An 18,683-nucleotide genomic window follows, 5' to 3' on the forward strand; every position below is an offset into this window, starting at 1 on the left:
CCACTGGAACGAGGCTCCTCCGGACCCCCTTGTCCGGGGTCCGGACCTTCAGACAGAGGAGTGGCTGCCGGACCCCCATGTCCGGGGTCTGGCTCACCATCCTTGGCCGGGGAGACCCTGGTGTCCCCCTGGAGAGCTTGCTCCGTCCTCTCGGCGACTAGCACCATGCTGACCGCCAATACAGATGCAGCAAGATACAAAAACAACGTCTCACCTGGCTCTGGAGTCACCAATACTGGCAGTGAGGTGAGGTGCTGCTTCAGCTCCTGGAAGGCTTATTCAGCCTCTTTAGTCCAAGAGAATGGACCGGACCTCCTTAATAGCTTGAAGAAGGGGAGGGTCCTCTCAGCCAGCCTCGAAATGAAGCGGCTAAGAGCGGCCAGAGATCCAGTAAGCTTCTGGACGTCCTTGATGCGGCCAGGAGGCCTCATCGCCTCGATCGCCTTGATCTTGGCTGGGTTTGCCTCGATGTGAGACCAGGAAACCCAACAGCTTCCCTGCCGAGACGCCGAAATTGCACTTCTCGGGATTCAGCTTAGTGCGCGTGGCGCGCAGTCAGTCGAAGACGAGGGACAGGTCCTCAACTAGTGTTGACCCTATCTTAGTCTTGACCACAATGTCATCAACATACACCTCAACAATATCTCTAATTAGATTACAGAAGATTTTGTTCATAACTCGTACAAATGTGGGTAAGGCATTCCGCAGACCATATGGCATGACAATATAGCAATAAAGTCCATCCACTGTTACAAAAGTAGTATGTTTCCTATCCTCTCTAGACATCTGAATCTAGTGGAAAGCAGAGTATGCATCTAGGAAAGACAAAAGGTCGTACCCGGAGGTGGAGTCCACGATCTGATCGATACGTGTAAGAGGATAGGGGTCTCTAGGACATGCCTTATTGAGGCTGGTGTAGTCGATGCACATCCAAAGCTTCCCGTTGGCCTTTGGGACGACGACCGGGTTGGCCAACCACTCGGGGTGGTAGACGTCCTCGATGAAGCCAGCGTGTAGCAGCTTGCGGACTTCTTCACGGATGAAGTTCTACCGCTCCACAGACTGCTTCCGAGGCTTCTAGCGTACCGGCATGGCGTCAGGGTAGATCCCAGGCGAACACGTCCACATTTGCCCGAAGGAAAGTGATGAGCGCTTCTTCCTATTTCTCCTCCAGGTTTCTTGCGATGTGGGTGGTCCTGGAGGAGTCCGCTCCGATCTGCACGGTCTTCACGGGAACATTATCCGGATCGGACGGATGAACCTTTGGTGCCTTTGCGGGCGCCCTGGCTTGCGAGGTGGATGGGTCCTCCTCGGAACGTGTAGCCCCTGCCGCCAGAGCATGCAGTTTCTCAACTGCAGCGACGGCAACAGTGTGGTCACCCCGCACGGTGAGGACACCGGCAGGGGAAGGCATCTTCAGGACCAAATACCTATAATGGGCAATGGCCATGAAGCGGTAGAGTGCCGGCCGGCCAATGATTGCATTAAACGGGAGGTTCACCTCCACAACATCGAACTGGACGCTCTCTGTGCGGAAGTTCTCCTCGGTCCCGAATGTGACCGGCAGAGTGATGCTCCCCAGAGGGAACACCGAATGTGGGCCCACTCCAGAGAATGGGCGAGAGGGAGTCAGCTTGGACTCCGGGATCTGCAGCTGCTTGAACGCTGCCTAGCTGATGACGTTGAGGCCGGCCCCACCGTCTATCAGCACGTGATAGAACCTGATGTTGGCTATGACAGGGGTGGTGACTAGAGGTAGTACATCAGCCCCGGCCATGTTCTTCGGGCAGTCAGATGGCCCGAAGGAGATGGTGGTGTTCATCCACCTGTGGTGCGGCGCTGCCTTCGGGACCCCCGGCTTCACCGAAAGGACCTCTCGGCGAAAGGTCTTCACATCCTGCCGGTAGACAAGCTCCCAGCTTCCGCCGTATATTACGTACAGCTTCTTGCGGCGCTCCTTGTTGTCGGAGTCAGAGTTGTCGTGGCTGTAAACGCCCTTCAGCTCCCGCGCGGGGGATTGGTACCCCAGCTCCTTCTCCCCGGTAGCGGTCCCACTATCGGAGGCTTTCTCCTTGCCATACCGCTGGCGAGGAGGGGGTGAGCCGTCCTTGGAGGACTGCTCACGCTGCCCAATGACCCTCTTCGCGAGTTTCTGGATCTCGCGGCAGTCAGCGGCGCAGTGGCGAGCAGTGGGATGCACTGGGCATGAACCTCCACTGCCACCCTGCGGGCGCGGGCATTTGCCATGCGCATTCTGGCCCCCAGCCGTTGCCGCTGCAGCTGGTGCCGCTACTACAGCGACTGGACCGCCGGGATGTGGCTCCCCGCGACTCCGGTTCTTGTTCTTCTTTTTCTTGCCACCACCCTGGGCGGTAGCCCTGGAGCCATCAGCCTTGGCGTCTCCGTCTTGGGGGGCTGAGTGCCATGCGCGGCCCTCAACGGCCTGGCACACTTGTCAGCCAGGGAGAAAAGCGTGGTAACGCTTTCCACCTCGTGCGTCGCCAGTTTCTCGAGCATCTTCTCATCACATACCCCGTGGCGGAAAGCAGTGATAATAGATGCGTCAGAGATACGAGGAATGGTACCCCGTACCTTGGTGAAGCGCGAGATGAATGCCCGGAGCGTCTCTCCGGTTTCTGCCTCACGGCGTGGAGGTGAGCCTCCACACCATGCTGCTAGTACGCACTGGTGAAGTTCGCAGTGAACCTCGCACAGAGCTCCTCCCAGGACTGAATCGTCCCAGGTGTGAGGTTCATGAGCCAAGTCCAGGCTGGCCCAGTCAAGGCTACATGAAAGTAGCTCGCCATGATGGCGTCGTTACCACCAGCCGCTGTGATGGCGCTAATGTACACCTGCAGGAATTCCGACGGATTAGTGGTACCGTCGTACTTCTCCTATAGGTGTGGGCGGAACTTGGACGACCATGCCACCGCGCGGAGGTGATCCGCCAGTGCAGCGCAGCCCACCCCAGCCACCGGGGTGCCCGCCTGTATCCGGGCGTTCACCGGAGGCTTGGGTACCGCTATGTCCAAGTCGGCGTTGAGGTTGCGGCCCTCGATGTTGAGGTGGCATTCTCGCGTCCTTTCCACGGAGATGCGAGCGTCCTCACCCGCGCGCCTACGGTTGAGCTCCGCCCGCAGGTCTTCTGTTCGCGCACCCCTCACCATGGGGAGCGCACGGACGCCGACGCACCGCCCTGGCGCCGGTGGTAGGGTAACGAGGACGGAGAGTTGGTGGCGTGGAGAAGGCGGTTAGAGGGAAACAGTGGGAGGAAGCGGCCGCGGCAAGAAGCAGTGAAGAGTAGCAACTGCATCTGGGTTTGGCCGCGGCGAGAAATGGCTTATCGGGTATTTAAAGAATACCAAGCGCCGCAACCAGGAATGCCAAGGGACACCAGTGATGGACAGGCGTCTTCAGAATAAAAAGGAACTGGCCGGAGGCCAACAACCGCCTAATCAATAAGGGCAGTTTCCTCCCCCCCCCCCCCCCGGTAACGTTGGATCTCGCCTTGTATAGTATAGCTTCGTTCACAATTCAGCATGCGAAAATCGATAAAACATCCACAGGTCCCAAGGCAGCGTGTACTGCCGAGTCTTTCCACAAGCAATTATGCCACGCTGACCAGAAGCAGATGGCAGCATTGAAAAGAGATGTAAACCGTTGATTGAACAAGACATGAATCGATGCTTATTCTTCCCGTCCCCAAAGCTCTGTGTACGTGACGGACGACGATAGCCCTCACAATAAAATGATGATGTTCATTTAAAAATGTTGATCTTCACAAAAATGTTGAGGTCCTCTTAAAAATGTGGAGGTTCACTTTAATGTTGGAAATAAAAATGTTGGGCAATTATATATTAAAATGTTGGCCTAAAAAGGATGAGGTTAACTGAAAATATTGAGTTTTAATTGAAAATGTTGGATATTTGGGAATAAAATGTTGGAAAGTATTATGTTGAACTAAAATGTTGATGTCACTAAAAAATGTTGGTTATATTTTTAATAAAATGTTGGCCAATATAAAAAAAAGTTTGAGGTTCCCTCGAAATGTTGAGTTTCAAAAAACTGTAAAGATTCCCATAAAATGTTGGATAATTTGGATAAAAATGTTTGGCAAATATATCTTAAATGTTGAGGTTCAATAAAAAAATTGGACCATTCGGATAAAATATTGGAAAGTAGTATGTTGAACTAAAATGTTGATGTCCACTAAAATGATGTGCTATTCTTAAAAAATGATGAAGAGGCGTCTTAAAGATAAAAGCAACTAGGCCGCGGTCACAACCGCCTAATCAATAAGGGCTGTTTCCTTTAATCAATAAGGGATATTTCCAAAAAAATATTGGAAAGTATTATGTTGAACTAAAATATTGATGATCACTAAAATATTGAGCTTCACTTAAAAAGGTTGGACTGAAATGTTAAGCTTCACAAAATTGTTGAAGTTCACTTAAAATGATGAGTTTCAAAAAAATGTTGAGATTCTCATAATATGTTGGATAATTTGAATAAGGGCAGTTTCCTTTTTTTGCGGTAACGTTGCCTCTCGCCTTGTAGCTTTGGAACCACAATTAATCATGTGAAAATCGATACAAATGCCACAGGTCCCGAGGCAGCGTGTACTGCATAGTCTTTCTGCCCACGCAGCCTAAAACAAAAAAAAGGCACGATCTATTACACCATGCTGACCAGAACCATATGGCAGCATTAAAAACCTGTACCGACCTTGATTGAGCGAGACATGTATCGATGCTTGTTCTTCCAGAAGCATATTAGCATTCGCTGGAATGCTAATAGTTACTTAAAAAAGTTGAGAAGTAAGAAAATGATGAAGTTCCATCAAAATCTTGGACAAGAATATGTTAAAATGTTGGGTTAAAATGTTGAGTTTAATTAAAAATGTTGGAAAGAATTATGTTGAACTAAATTATTGATGTTCAAAAAAATGTTGAGTTTTAGTTGGAAATATTGCAATATAATGTTGATCTTCACTTAAAATGTTGAACTAAAATGTTGATCTTCAAAAAAAAATGTTGAAGTCCTCTTAAAATGTTGAGGTTCACTTTAATGTTGATAATTAAAATGTTGCACAATTATATATTAAAATGTTGGGCTAAAAAGGTTGAGGTTCATTGAAAATATAGAGTTTTAATAAAAAATGTTGGAAAGTATTATGTTGAACTAAAATGTTGATGATCACTAAAATGTTGAGTTTCAATTAAAGAAGTTGAACTGAAATGTTGAGTTTCACAAAATTGTTGAAGTTCACTTAAAATGTTGGATATTTTTTTAACAAAATGTTGGCCAGTAGAAAAAAAGATTGAGGTTCCCTAAAAATGTTGAGTTTCAAAAAAATGTTGATATTCCCATAAAATGTTGGATAGTTTGGATAAAAATGTTGGCCAAAAATATCTTAAATGTTGAGGTTCAATAAAAATATTGGACCTTTCGGATAAAATGTTGGGTTGTAGTATGTTGAACTAAAATGTTATGCTAACCATAAAAATGATGTACAAAAATGTTGAGCTTCACTTAGATGCACTTAAAATATTGAGGTTACCAAAATGGATAAAAATATTGGGCAATAGAAAATGTTGAGGTTCCACTAAAATGTTGGAAAGTATTATATTGAACTAAATTGTTGATGTTCACTAAAATATTGAGTTTTCAGTTGGAATTGTTAGACTGAAATGTTTGATATTTTTTTATAAAATGTTGAGCGATAATATGTTGATGTAAAATGTTGATGTTCACTAAAGTGTTGATGTTCACTACATTCAGGTTGGATATTTTTTATAAAAATGTTAAGCGACAATATGTTGATGTTCACTAAAGTGTTGGGCAAGTGAAAATGTTTGCTAAAAATGTTGCATGTTTTGGAAAAAATGTTGGAAAGTATTATATTAAACTAAAATGTTGATGTTCATTAAAATGTTGAGTGTCACTTAAAAATGTTGGACTAAAATGTTGAGGTTCCATATAAATGTTGAGTTTCACTAAAATGTTGAGCTTAAATTAAATGTCAACAAAAATGTTGGCCAGTGTATAAAATCCGATTTAAAGAAAAAAGTTGTGCCATGTGTTCGAATAGCAAAATATAATGAACTATAAAATATGACAGCAATGAAATGCATCACTGAAGGGGGGATTTAGAGGCCCTGGAGTTTATGTCAACAGTGTTGATAAAAGAGTTTACATTATGTATATAATATCAACAATCATGTTCTCGATACTACCACACGCATATAATACATCCAAATAGAGTTCTAGTACATCAGGGGTAAGAGGACTGGGAAGCCGTGCACGACGTAAGTGTCCATGTCGCCAACTTCGTCATCCCATCAGGAATAAGAGAACTGGGAAGCCGTGCACGACGTAAGGCGTGCACTAATGTAATCAAGGCTTTCTCTTCTTTGTCGTCTTCGTCATCCCATTCAGAATTTTCTGACTCTCAACTTTTGTTCAAGGATGATGTCGCTAAATTGTATGCAACATTCTTGCGTTGATTGTCAACATATTCCTGTGAGAAACAAAAGAAAACAACATTTTGTTAGTATAAGAATTAATAATAGTAACTAACAGAACAAGGCGTATATATTTGAAAAAATTGAATTAGAAAAGTACACGCCTGTCCGAAATTCTTCATGTGCTTTCCATTCCAATTCTCGATATAAGACATGACATAAATTCCACAATCTTTTCTGTATTTGTTAGAGAACAATATACTCATTATAAATAGTTTTAGAAAAAAAAATTAAAATTGAAAAATATGATCAATAAATTTTGATGTATTACGTGTTGCTTTGCTTTGGATAATCCAGCACAATTTGCTCCCCATGTTGTAAAGGGCTGCTAAAAATGCCAGCTTCGACACATGATTTAGAAAAGTTGGAAACCTGATAAAATGAAAATGACAGATTCAGAAGTATAATGTGCGCATGAAAAGAATGTACTAAAAAGTAAGAAAGAATATATTAGTATAACAAGACTTTAACAGTTGAAAAAAAGATATGAAAAAATTATACCAAAGTATCAATTAAGTCACACTTGTCTTTATCCGTAGTAATGTCAGCAGAATCAAAGAAGTTGATATTTTTGTAGAGAATGTTAATGCACAGAAGCACCCAATGTTCACCTATCACGATAGGAAAAAACAGCTGGAAAAAATAGAGGGTTGAACATGGAAATGAGTGATACAGGTAAATTATAAAGGTTACACAAAAATAAAAAATAGAATCCTGAAAACTTGGAAACAACAATAAGTTGAACATACCAGATCTGCATTTGAAAACTTGACTGACTCCTGAAAACTCCTAAGCTCTTTTAGGATGGATCGAGGTTGAAATAGATCATTCCTTAAAAGCAACTTTCTCTGATTAAAAAATCAGAATGGACAGATTAGAAAACAAAAATATTATTTTTTGGAAAGAGAAAACAAAATATTGAAAATATAATTGAAATCCAACATTGTAACAAAGTAATAGAAACAAGATGATTACCGTGATGAAAGGAGAGAAGACGATCTTTTTGCGAAACAAGACATCTGATGGGGGTTTTGTTTGCTGGCTATTGAACACATGTGAATAAGCAGCCATGGTTACATCAAAAACCTCACCTCTAGGCTTGAAAGATTCATAAAACTGATCATAAGAAAGATAAACGCCATCTAATTGAATAAAACGAGGGCTGCATGGAAAAGATAAAAATTAGACACATGGGAATAACAGTTCAAAAGAGGTTGATGGAATGAAATGTGAAAGATTTAAAAGGAGGTTGATAAGAGACAAACAGTTTTGTTTTGGATGATCTACGTCTCTTTGGAGCTGGATTTTGTTGTAAAGTGAAATAAAAGACTTCAACTTGTGATGGAACATCTGCTGATGATACACAATTTTCATCCACGTTTAGAGCATTTCGCTTCTTTCGTCTCTTCAAACTCATTGTTTCTGTACCTACAATTTCAATATGAACTCTGTTTTTAGAGTGAATCATTGAAAAAGGTTGATAAATACTACCAAGATAGATATCACTCAAAAGAAAAAAAAATCAATTCAATGAAAAAAAATAGGAGAACTAACCTTGGGAGTTCACGGGGCTATGATCTCCAGAATTGATGGCAATTAGAATGCCAGATTCTACATTGATTTCAGAGACAGAATGTATCAAGGGAGTTTGTGGGAGACCACCTTTCTCAATTTTGTTCGCATCTAAAAACACAAAAACTAAGTCAAATAGTGGAAAAAGCTGAGCCATAAAAAAGGAATTCAGTAATAAAAGAGATTAAACTCATAAAAACCGTCGTCATGATTTGGAGAGAGCTGATTTGTAGAGTTCGCAAGTGGATTTTCAGCAAATGATGTATCAGTTTCTTGATCAATGATGTCACTGTTAACTTTTGTCAGAGGTGGTTGTGCTATAACATTTACAGGAAACAATTGAGCTTGGCGAGGAAATGATTGATCCTGTTGCACAGTGGAAGTAATAGTATCGATGGTTGCAAGCTCTTTGAAACTGTAGCTCATCCCTTCTCCAGCATTTGTTTTAGAATGGTCCTTATGAATTAAAAAATATTTTTAAAGAGAGCATAAGATATAGTTAATAACTTACAAAATGCAATGTACATTTGAGGTCGAAAATACTTACAGTGTTATCAGGGGGAGGGAGTGAGTGCTGTTTGTGTTGCATCACAGGAGAAATATGAGTCGATTTTGCAATATCAATAGCATCAGTATCATATTCCTTTGAAGCAGAGTCAGACAAAGGCTGTTGTTGATTTAGAAAGGGAAGAAAAAATTGTAGAAGTTAGCAACATGTTCTAATATTTACTGTATGAACTAAGTTCGCTGAACTGCTATGCTTAATGTTCATATTGCGGTAAAAGTTGAAAATGATAAGGGATAGGAGATCATTGCATACATTGTTATATTTGATACAGGTGTTTAGCAAAATCCCCTATTTGAAATTTAACTTCTTTGTTGGATTTAAACATTGGACATATTTTTTTCTAAATGTGTCTCACACTCCAATACAACGTACAGGTACACAAAAATAAATAAAACTAATACCTGATTCTTCATTGGAGGGATGTTGTTTTGTCAAGTTTCTAGATAGACTTCCATCAAATGATGGCAAAGTTTGTGCTTCAATGTTGTGAGTTCCATATTCAAATAGAACATCCTGTGTATGATGAAAAAATTAATAGAAATTAGAGATTGAAATAGTACATGAATGATAGGTGAAAAATATCAAGATGAGGTACCTGAGTATCATTTTCCTTTGAAATTATATTGCACGGAATATTTGAAAGTGTAGTAGACGTGACATTAGGATCATTGACTCGATGCTCATTGTCTTGAGGCCCATGCTATTATAAACGAAAAAGCGAACGATGTTATGCAAGTGGAAAACAAAAAGATGACTAGTCATAACAAATGCCAGGATTGATAAAAGGCACGAAAAAGGAATATCATGAGCAAACACACATTTAAGACTTGAGCACTGCCTTCTTGTGCTACAAGTTCAGTATGCCCTGTTGTGTGGCTCTGTACACATAAGATTCAGCACTGTCAGCAATTTGAAGCAAGAGTTTGAATTTTCACCAAATGCATCATAAGTTTTGTGTTCGAATGCTTACTGTGTTGCTTCATTGGAGACAGACTGTTCCTGTTGCATTGCAGAAAAAATCTGAGATGATTTTTGAGCAACATTAACCTGAGAATCATCTTCCATTGCGGGAAAAAGACTTGCTGCAGGCAACACAGGAAAATGATCTTTCTGTTGGTCATCTGAAAAAAAATTTGATCCATCAAGTTTATACATTTGTGTGGAACAAAATACTTGTTACAAGAACCACACATAAATTCCCCTAGTACATTCATATGCAGAATAACAAGACATAAAAACAATATTATAAAACTAATACCAGAATCATCGTTGCCGGGATGTGCAACGTTTCCATATTGATTATCAAAATGGGCCTGAGATGATTTTAGAGCAACATTAACGTGAGAATCATCTTCCATTGCAGGAAAAATACTTGTTGCAGGAAACACAGGCAAAGGTTCTTTCTGCTGCTGATCTGGAAAAAAAAATTGGTCCATCAAGTTTATACGTTTGTGTGGAACACAAAAACTTGTTGCAAGAACCACACATAAATTACCCTAGCACATTCATATGCAGAATAACAAGAAATAAAAAACGGTATTATGAAACTAATACCAGAATCATCATTGGCGGGGTGTGCAATGTTTGTAGATTGATTTTCAAAATGGGGATGAGGCAAGGAATTGTCATCATGTTGATCTATAGAAGGTATTAAAAAATGAGTCGGTGGATTTATAAGCAGAAGTGTCAAAATAAATATAAAATAACAATACATACCAAGTTTTGGACTTATGTTTTCATCTATACTAGCGGAAGTGTCATTGTGTTCAGGAGCAGAAGAACCACTTGAGGTATCAGTCTCGATGCTGACAGAACGCGATGATTTCGTAGGGGTAACAATCTTAGACTTAGGTACCTCAAGATTCACTGCATCATGAAACTTCTCACAAAGATTTTGATCGGAAAGGTCCATAGAATCAATGTTAGTTTCAGGATGGTTATTCGAACTGTTATGAGAAGCAGCTAACTCAGTGACAAGCTTGTTGACAACATTAGCATGCAGCAATTGCACTTCTCTAACATAGTTATCGGTTTTCATTTTGAATTCTGTATCCCAATACAAGCTGAGCCTACCAACCACTGCCTGAGACTTTGGATCGAGCACCTTAAATAAAGAAAATAATATAAAAAGCAAATTAGAAAACAGAAATAAATAGAAGATACATTTTCGACAAAGAAAAATAAAAGAATGTGAATATGTAAATAAAAGTCTTACATTGAAAGATTTGGGGTGAGAAGTATTTGCTTCATGAGGTACTGCTGATTGACCAGCGGAAGAAGGAAAATCTAGGATAGCATAAGGTGTCCTCGAAATATCACGAATCTAGAAAAAAAACAAACGCAATACAAATTAAGTTGATTAATTGAAATTTTTAGTACCACTAGATGGAATTGTTACTATTTTACAGAATGTAAGATGGGAGTGGAAGCTCTTTTGTTGGTTGCATACAGTTAGTGATTATGCTCGCAATTCAGTTGTCAAGGATATAGGTGCTACTGTTAGTCAACATATATTGCATAAAAAGATAATGATGACAGATGCATGTGGTTCAACGTACAGATCACAACGTTTGAATCTGGGAGCTGGTCACAACATTCTATTATATGGGATGAAAAATATATATTAAGAAAAATAGAGAAATATACCTGAAGTGCACCAAAATCATCCTCAGAATTAGGTTTCCTATCAGCTTCAGACACAACAATAAAATCCTGACTAGAGAAATTGCAAATCCTTGGAACCCCATAATTTAGCTGGTGAGCTTGACCTTGCAGGTCAAGGAAATCCACATATATTATCTAGAAAAAAACAAAGATAGAAATGAAGTTATGTAATGAATGTGATATAGAAACAAAAAAAACAAAGGAAACCTGAAAAAAAGAAGAGTGTCATTGTACTTACAGCTAAAAGCGGGAGGAACCCTTCGTAATAAAATTTCATGTTCCTTTTTTGAGGATCAGATGAATTCACATTGTTATGATATCTCTTAACCTCACTCATCACTTTATCTAGAATCATACCAGCCCAGTCATAACTTTGAATCTTGGAGATATAAACCAGTGAATAAAGGTATTTAATTGAACAACAGTTGTCTTTGCCAGGAGCAAGAATAGTAGAAATGAGTAACATCATAAATGATATCATGAAGCTGACTTCATCATGGTCATTTTTCATCAATTCCTCACACTTGCTAATTGGATATTGTTTACGTTCAACATACTTCTCCTTGATACGAATGACAGCATCAGTAACCTCTTTGCACTTGCTCTGTGTAACAACAGGTTCACTACCTTGAGGAATTCCAAGAACCTTGGTCACCATGGACTTGGTAATGGTAATATGATTACCTCCAACAATGATTTCAGATGATAAAGGACAAGTGTGACTCATTAGCCATTCCAAGAAACAATCGGGGACCTTGAACCTTGAAACTGGCAGTATATTTTGAAAATCATATTTGGAGATGATTTTCTTCTGCTCAATATCAAGATTAGCAACAACTTTCCAAAAACGGAGTGAAGAAAACTGAAGATCCACTCTGCGTGTAGGAGGTGGCTGTAGAAAAATTTGAAAAAATGAAGAAACAAGAATGAGATAAAAACATATAAACTATAACTATTTAACTGGTGTAAAAAGAATCCCAAGCAGACCAATAAGAACAAAAAAGATTTCTAAATGATGTTGGGATAAAAAGTTATCATGAACAATGTTGAAGTCCATATAAATTCATTGCATCCATAAAACAACTGTTAATGTTGGGATAAAAAGTTGAGGTTCACTGAAAATGTTGAGTTTAACTAAAAATGTTGGATCTTTGGAATAAAATGTTAGAAAGTATTATGTTGAACTAAAATATTGATGTTCACTAAAATGTTGAGTCTCACTTAAAAATGTTGGACCAATAACAATTGTTTTATGAAAAAGATTCGCAACAACTTTTTATAAAATATATACACATACATCAACTTTTCATGAACAAACTACATAATATAATTACATTTTTTAAAAAACTAGAACCATCATATAACCCCACTTAATTGTTTTGCACCAAGCAACATAATGTTGTTACTGCATTTCTGCCTGGTGCATTTCAATGCCTGATGAAAAAAAAAAGACAAACCTTAATCTGCTTGGCCTTTTTCAAACTCATCTGACCATAAGAAGAGGATTCCTTAGAAGCAGACCTCAACGACTTGCGCCGAGCAAGCTGTTTCGTACGTGGTGGCATTTTCAATGATTTACCAAACTGTCATAAAAGAGCTCTATCAGAAAAAGGAGGACAACAAATGATGCAAGTTTAGGACAGCCCACAGGAACAAACTTGCAAAAAAGGAAGGGGCAGAGGAGGAAAAGACTTGCATTGACTCATTTAGTGCCTGGTCACGCAATACACTAAATTTCACTTCATTAAAAAATAGATCCATTAAGTATCATACTAATTATCCTACATATTTTGGTTTAAACAATCCAACAGCATCTATCAAGGTACTAATAAAATGTCAGGGGAAGAAGCACAGTAGGTTTTGGGGCAAAAGAGCAAACCTGATGCACAGATGCTGAGAAGGGACACTTCAGTGGTGTCAGAGCACGAATCCCTCGATGGAGGATAGAACTACCGCAACAACCTGCCGGACAAATCGAGGTCAACAAAACCCTAAAACCACCCAACGAACCAAATGAAGAACCACCAGCGGATCGAACCCTAAAACCTGATGCACAAAGTGTCCGCAAAAATCCATAGCAGTCCCCTCCTAGTCGAATGGATGGGAGCGAGCCAGTGAAGACACACTCAACGTCGCGGCCTCTACGACCCTCACGGCCCCGGGGTTCAACACCCGCAAAGTGCCGGTGAAGACCCCCGAGCGGGCGCCGGAGAAAAAGTCCCCGGCGCCGGCGAAGAAGATCCTGCGGGCGCCGGCGAAGAAGATCCCGTGGGCGCCGGCGACGGGAGAGAAGTGAGACACCCGGCTCTCGAAGCCGACGAGCAGGGAAGAGGAGTGGATGAAGACGGAGCGGAACGGAGAAAAAAGTCTAAGCAACCGGGACCTGGTGGATCAGATGGTAGACAGATGGTGCACGGATCTCAAACAGTGGAAGTTACAACCTCATCCCACCTTCCGAAAGATGGATAGGATCTCCGAGGTGGATAAGAGTTGAAATTATAAAGCCCAGCTACTTCCTCTTATATGACTTTTTTTTACTTTTTTCTTTTTAATTTTTTTCTGAGTACATCAACATTTTCAGAAATGTTGCCAACATTTTTTCGTCAACATTTTCAGAAATGTTGTCAATATTTTTCAGAAATGTTCCAACATTTTTTCCGTCAACATTTTTCGAAAATGTTCCAACATTTTTCCATCAACATTTTTTTGGAAATATTCCAACATTTTTTCGTCAACATTTTTCGAAAATGTTCCAACATTTTTTCCATCAATATTTTTTGAAAATGTTGTCAACATTTTTTCATCAACATTTTTCCTCAACATTCTTTAGGAAATGTTGTCAACATTTTCAAGACCAACACTTTTATTTTTTTCATTTTTTAAAAAAAATGCCGGACCCTTCTTCCCGAGCTCCGGCGGCCGGCCCAAAGGCGACGCGCGCTAGGGGAGGCTCGCCGGCGCCCGTGACGGCCGGCTCCGGAGGCGCACCCGGCGGCTGGGGCCGCGGCGGCGCATGGCCATGGCCGGCGAGCCCGGTGGCTGGGGCCGCAGCGGCGCATGGCCGTGCGAGGGAGCGGCAGGGTCGGCAACAGCGGCGCGCTGGCCACGGCGGGAGGCGCGGGCCCCGCAAGGGAGGCGGCGGCGCGGGTGGGGATGGGGGTGGGAGGAGTCAGGTTAGGGTTAGTGGTGGAGATCCAACGGACAGTAGTGTCTGCACGAATCTCAAAAAAATGGAAGTTTCCACCCCTTCCTGCCTTCCGAAGATGGATAGGATCTCCTGTTATTTTCGCGGCGCAGCCGTCAGCGGCTGATCAAGCGGCCCATCCGGCCATCTCAGGCCCACGGCCCACCCAATCCCCGTAGCACTCACCGAGTCACCGAGCCTTATTCTCCCATGAGGCCATGAACACTAGGGATATCTGTAGCTAGCAAACATCTTGCTTCAGTCAGATCAATGTGTTCCCTTTCCCTTTCTATGTTCACTAGGAATAATCAACTGATTTCGCCAAAGAAACGGGAATGCACATGTGCATGAATCACCAGCTTTTTTTTTTCAAGTTTTGATGTCATCTCGAGCTCCTGTAGGACCTGTACGCTGTGAATTGTGATTGTGACGTTCACTGAATTTCCGATATGTAAATCTGCCTTTCTGTCTTGTTCTGAACATTCCAAATTGCAACACATAATTCACATACTTGAATAGGAAAGGTGACATTGTTCTTACTTCAAAAAAGAAAGGTGACACTGTTGTTGTTTTGTTCCTCTCGTGCATTTACTTGATCATCTTACAAAGCCGCAGCAAGCTCAAAAGGCTCTATCTAGCCAGTGACTTTCTGAAACTCTGAAGCCAAATTTGAGCTGGTCAGAGTTCACTTATTTTCACTACTGTTTTTGAAACTAGACAACTTGTTGGATTAATTTGATGTGAAGCACCAACAGTTCTCATTCACCATGGGATTGATTTACTCCGATTGCTTCTATGCATTCTTTAATTCTTTGTTATGCCCAGTTTTATTTTTATCACTGCACATGGCATTGCTGCCATGCCAGAAACCAGTTAACAAACTTCAGCAGTAGAGACTAGAGAGTGATGTTTCGTCCGAAAGACAGACGTTCTCCGAAGAAAGATGTTTCGTCAGAAAGAGGGCGAGATGAGCTGTTAGATCAAGAAGATTTGTCGATGGACCAAAACCAATACGGATGCTGCACATGCGACGTCTGATCCCTTCTCTTGCTTCATGGCCTAAGCCTAACCTTATCGGTTGAAGAAACTCAAACTGGCGTAGCGGCTTAGGAGTAAGGAGTGGTTCAGTCAATGAGATTCCAGGGTGTGGAACTCGAGTGTTCAGGGAATGGTTCAGGATTCCTTGTAGTCGTAGAGATTCTTCTCTAGAATGTTCACCGCTTTATGAGGCTTAGCACGAGAGCATCTGCTTATTGTCCTAGTTACAGCTTGCAAGTAGCTTGACTTTGAACAATCTTGCTCGGAGGAACCGGGAATCTGACTAATTCCAAGTTGTAGGAACCGGGAAGAACAGTCCTAATTCCAAGTTCCTTTTTTGTCACTACTGTTTCTTTTAGATTTCAATATAGTTGATAACTTGGTATAGTGCCACTGATGCCAAAGTGATGACACTCGCTTTGGTCCAAATTTACTTCACTTAGGAACGTCCCTATCATCGGAAACTTCTGTTTCCTTCATATAACCAAATTTGTTCACATGATCGAACGGAGATGAAATCCGATAAGATGGACTCGCAAGCCCCATGGGGTGTTGGAAATGGAACAGAGTTTCACTAGGATTGGTGAGAGAGCTCTTATTATTGAAGTTTGAAAAAAAAAAAGAACAATGGGCATGTTCAAGCCAGCTGGACAGTTATGAACTGATTAACTGAAGAGTGTTTCTGTCCACAAAACAGTCTTCCTGATGGTTCATATACAAAACTAACGGCTTGTTCGTGGCGTGTCCGCAGATTCCAAGTCGGTGGCGCTGAGCAACCTGATCCGAATCCGAGCCAACGAACGGCCGAGGGGGCCCGCACGTTTGAATCCGAACAGTGGATGGCGCGAAACGGACTCGCGCCAGGTGCCGCGCCGAAAATCCCCGACTCCGACCCGGGAACAAAGCGAAGCCCCAGCGATGGAGTCGAATTCGAATCGAAACCGACCAGCGACGATGCTTGCTCGCCACGCGACCCGCGGGCTATATTGCCGGCAGGCACGGATCCACAATCCATTGCAATTCGCAGTCGCGACCTCCGGTTCCCCCTCACTCCACCATCGACCGATCGCTGCCGCCGCCGCCGCAAACTGCTCTCCTCACGTTTCCCGAGCTCGACCCCCCCGGATCGCCGCGCGCGATGGCGATGGCGATGGTGCTCCCCTCGTCCAGATCCGCCGCCGCCGCCTCTTGCTGCTCCTCGGCGTCGTCCGGCGGCCCCTTCGTGGTGGCGCGCCGGCCCCGATTCCTGGCGAGCTTCGGCGTCGACGGCCGCCGCGCCGGGAGGTTCTGCTACCAGTCGCCTCCGTCGTCTCGCGGCTGCTCGTCGCGCGCCGCGTCGCCGCCGGAGTACACGCCCTCGACCCCGTCGGGGTCCCCGGAGTACACGCCCCTGACGCCGTCGCGGCGACCCACGTCTCCGGATTACACGCCCGGCTCCCCGGAGTACACGCCCGCCACGCCGGACTACACGCCTGAGAGCCCTCCCTGGTGCCGCCGCCGCGCCGTGACACCGGAGTACACGCCTGCCACGCCAGAGTACACGCCCCTGGGCCCCTCACGGCGTTCTGCTTCGCCGGAGTACACTCCTGAGAGCCCTCCCTGGTGCCGCCGCCGCGCCGTCACGCCGGATTACACCACGCCTGGCACCCCAGAGTACACACCTGCGACCCCGGATTACACGCCGCTGAGTCCATCGCAGCGTCCTGCTTCGCCGTACTACACGCCCGCCACGCCGGAGTACACCCCCAGCACGCCGCCTCCGTCTCCGCCGGTGTCGGACGCCGAGTCGCGCACGTCTCCAGCGCGCCGCCGCCACCACCCGTACCAGAGGAGCCAGACCAGCTGCGGCCGGCGCGCCGTCACGCCGGAGTACACCCCCAGCACGCCGCCGCCTCCGTCTCCGGCGGTGTCCGACGCCGAGTTGTGCGCGCATCCAGCAAGCCGCCGCCACCACCCGTACCAGAGGAGCCAGATCAGCTGCGGCCGGCGCCATCGTGCCTCTTCCCACTGCATTGCTACTAAACAGATTTGTAGACTGTAATAGGGAACATCTTTGCTTCAGGCAGATAAATTTGATGACTTTCTGTGTATGCCCCCAATTAATCGTGTGATTTTGCCTTTGGTAACTGTTGTATTTTGCCGCATGAATCAATGAACACATGCTGTTTGCTGAAAAGATTGATATGATCTTGTTTTCCAGTCCGTTGGGTTTCTCACCTCTGAATCGTGATGGTAAATTGGTAACGTTCACCTCTGAATTGTGATCGTGTAACGATCTTTACTGAATTTGATTGCAAACCGCGCACTGTCCATTTACAACTTTAGATCCATATACACGCCATTACAAGATTCGACAAATCATTTTCCAGTACTGTAATTTCTTTTATCCATTGCATAGGGAGCAAAAGCCTGAACTGACAGCCCCACAAATCAGGCTGAACCTGCATCTTGTTCGATCTTCAGGCCAATCAGAAGCCAAAAACGACACTCTTTTGCCAACAATGATAGCAATAGCATCGCCAAAGGCATGTCTCCTCCTTATCTCCATCTCCATGTATAGTATCTCTGCAAGAAAAAACAAACGGTCAACAAAACTCAGCACCAGAAAGCGATGTTCCGTCAGACAGAGCTGTGGGATCGATCAAAAGCCAGCACCGAAAGAAACTGACAAACTGTTCAACGCTGCACGTGCGACGGCTGATCTCTTCCTCTTGCTTCATGGCCTAACCTTATCTGTTAAGGAAACTCCAACTGGCCTCATGGCTTAAGAGTGACCAAGGAGTGATTCACAGCGACTCCACATGTCGAGCTTGATCGAGCATTTTTCAGAGAACACTTCATTCAGGATTGATTCCTCACAGAAATTCCTCTTCAGAATGTTCTAATGATGATTCACGTACACTGAACCAAATGCGCCTGCGACCGACAAAACGAAGAGGGGAAAAACAGAGAAAATGCAAGTGGTATAACTCTAGAACGAGAGCATGCGGCAAGGCACTCAGTTCATCCACAACTTTTTGCCGGAGCATCTGCTTCTTGGTCCAAAGTTACAGCTTACAAGTAGCCCCAGACTTTGAACACTACATCAGCCCCCCGTGCTTGGGCTCATGTGATGGTGTGATCTGCTTGTCAT

General features: G+C 43.5%; 2 long non-coding RNA genes and 1 pseudogene across 2 annotated transcripts; 1 reads left to right on the forward strand and 2 right to left on the reverse strand.

Moving 5' to 3' along the window:
• Positions 1–18,683, forward strand: part of LOC120662727 — an 85,068-nt pseudogene that overhangs the window by 32,459 nt on the left and 33,926 nt on the right.
• On the reverse strand, positions 6,624–8,770 carry LOC120661016. The gene is made up of 5 exons (XR_005669796.1): positions 8,644–8,770; positions 8,079–8,552; positions 7,500–7,952; positions 6,796–7,372; positions 6,624–6,701 (listed from the first exon to the last, which is right to left on the reverse strand). It is a non-coding gene; the product is annotated as an uncharacterized LOC120661016 (long non-coding RNA).
• LOC120661017 lies at positions 11,926–13,577 on the reverse strand. The gene is made up of 4 exons (XR_005669797.1): positions 13,375–13,577; positions 13,208–13,290; positions 12,786–12,911; positions 11,926–12,220 (listed from the first exon to the last, which is right to left on the reverse strand). It is a non-coding gene; the product is annotated as an uncharacterized LOC120661017 (long non-coding RNA).

The sequence above is a fragment of the Panicum virgatum genome, chromosome 2N, assembly GCF_016808335.1.
Source record: "Panicum virgatum strain AP13 chromosome 2N, P.virgatum_v5, whole genome shotgun sequence".
Taxonomy (NCBI): Eukaryota; Viridiplantae; Streptophyta; class Magnoliopsida; order Poales; family Poaceae; genus Panicum; species Panicum virgatum.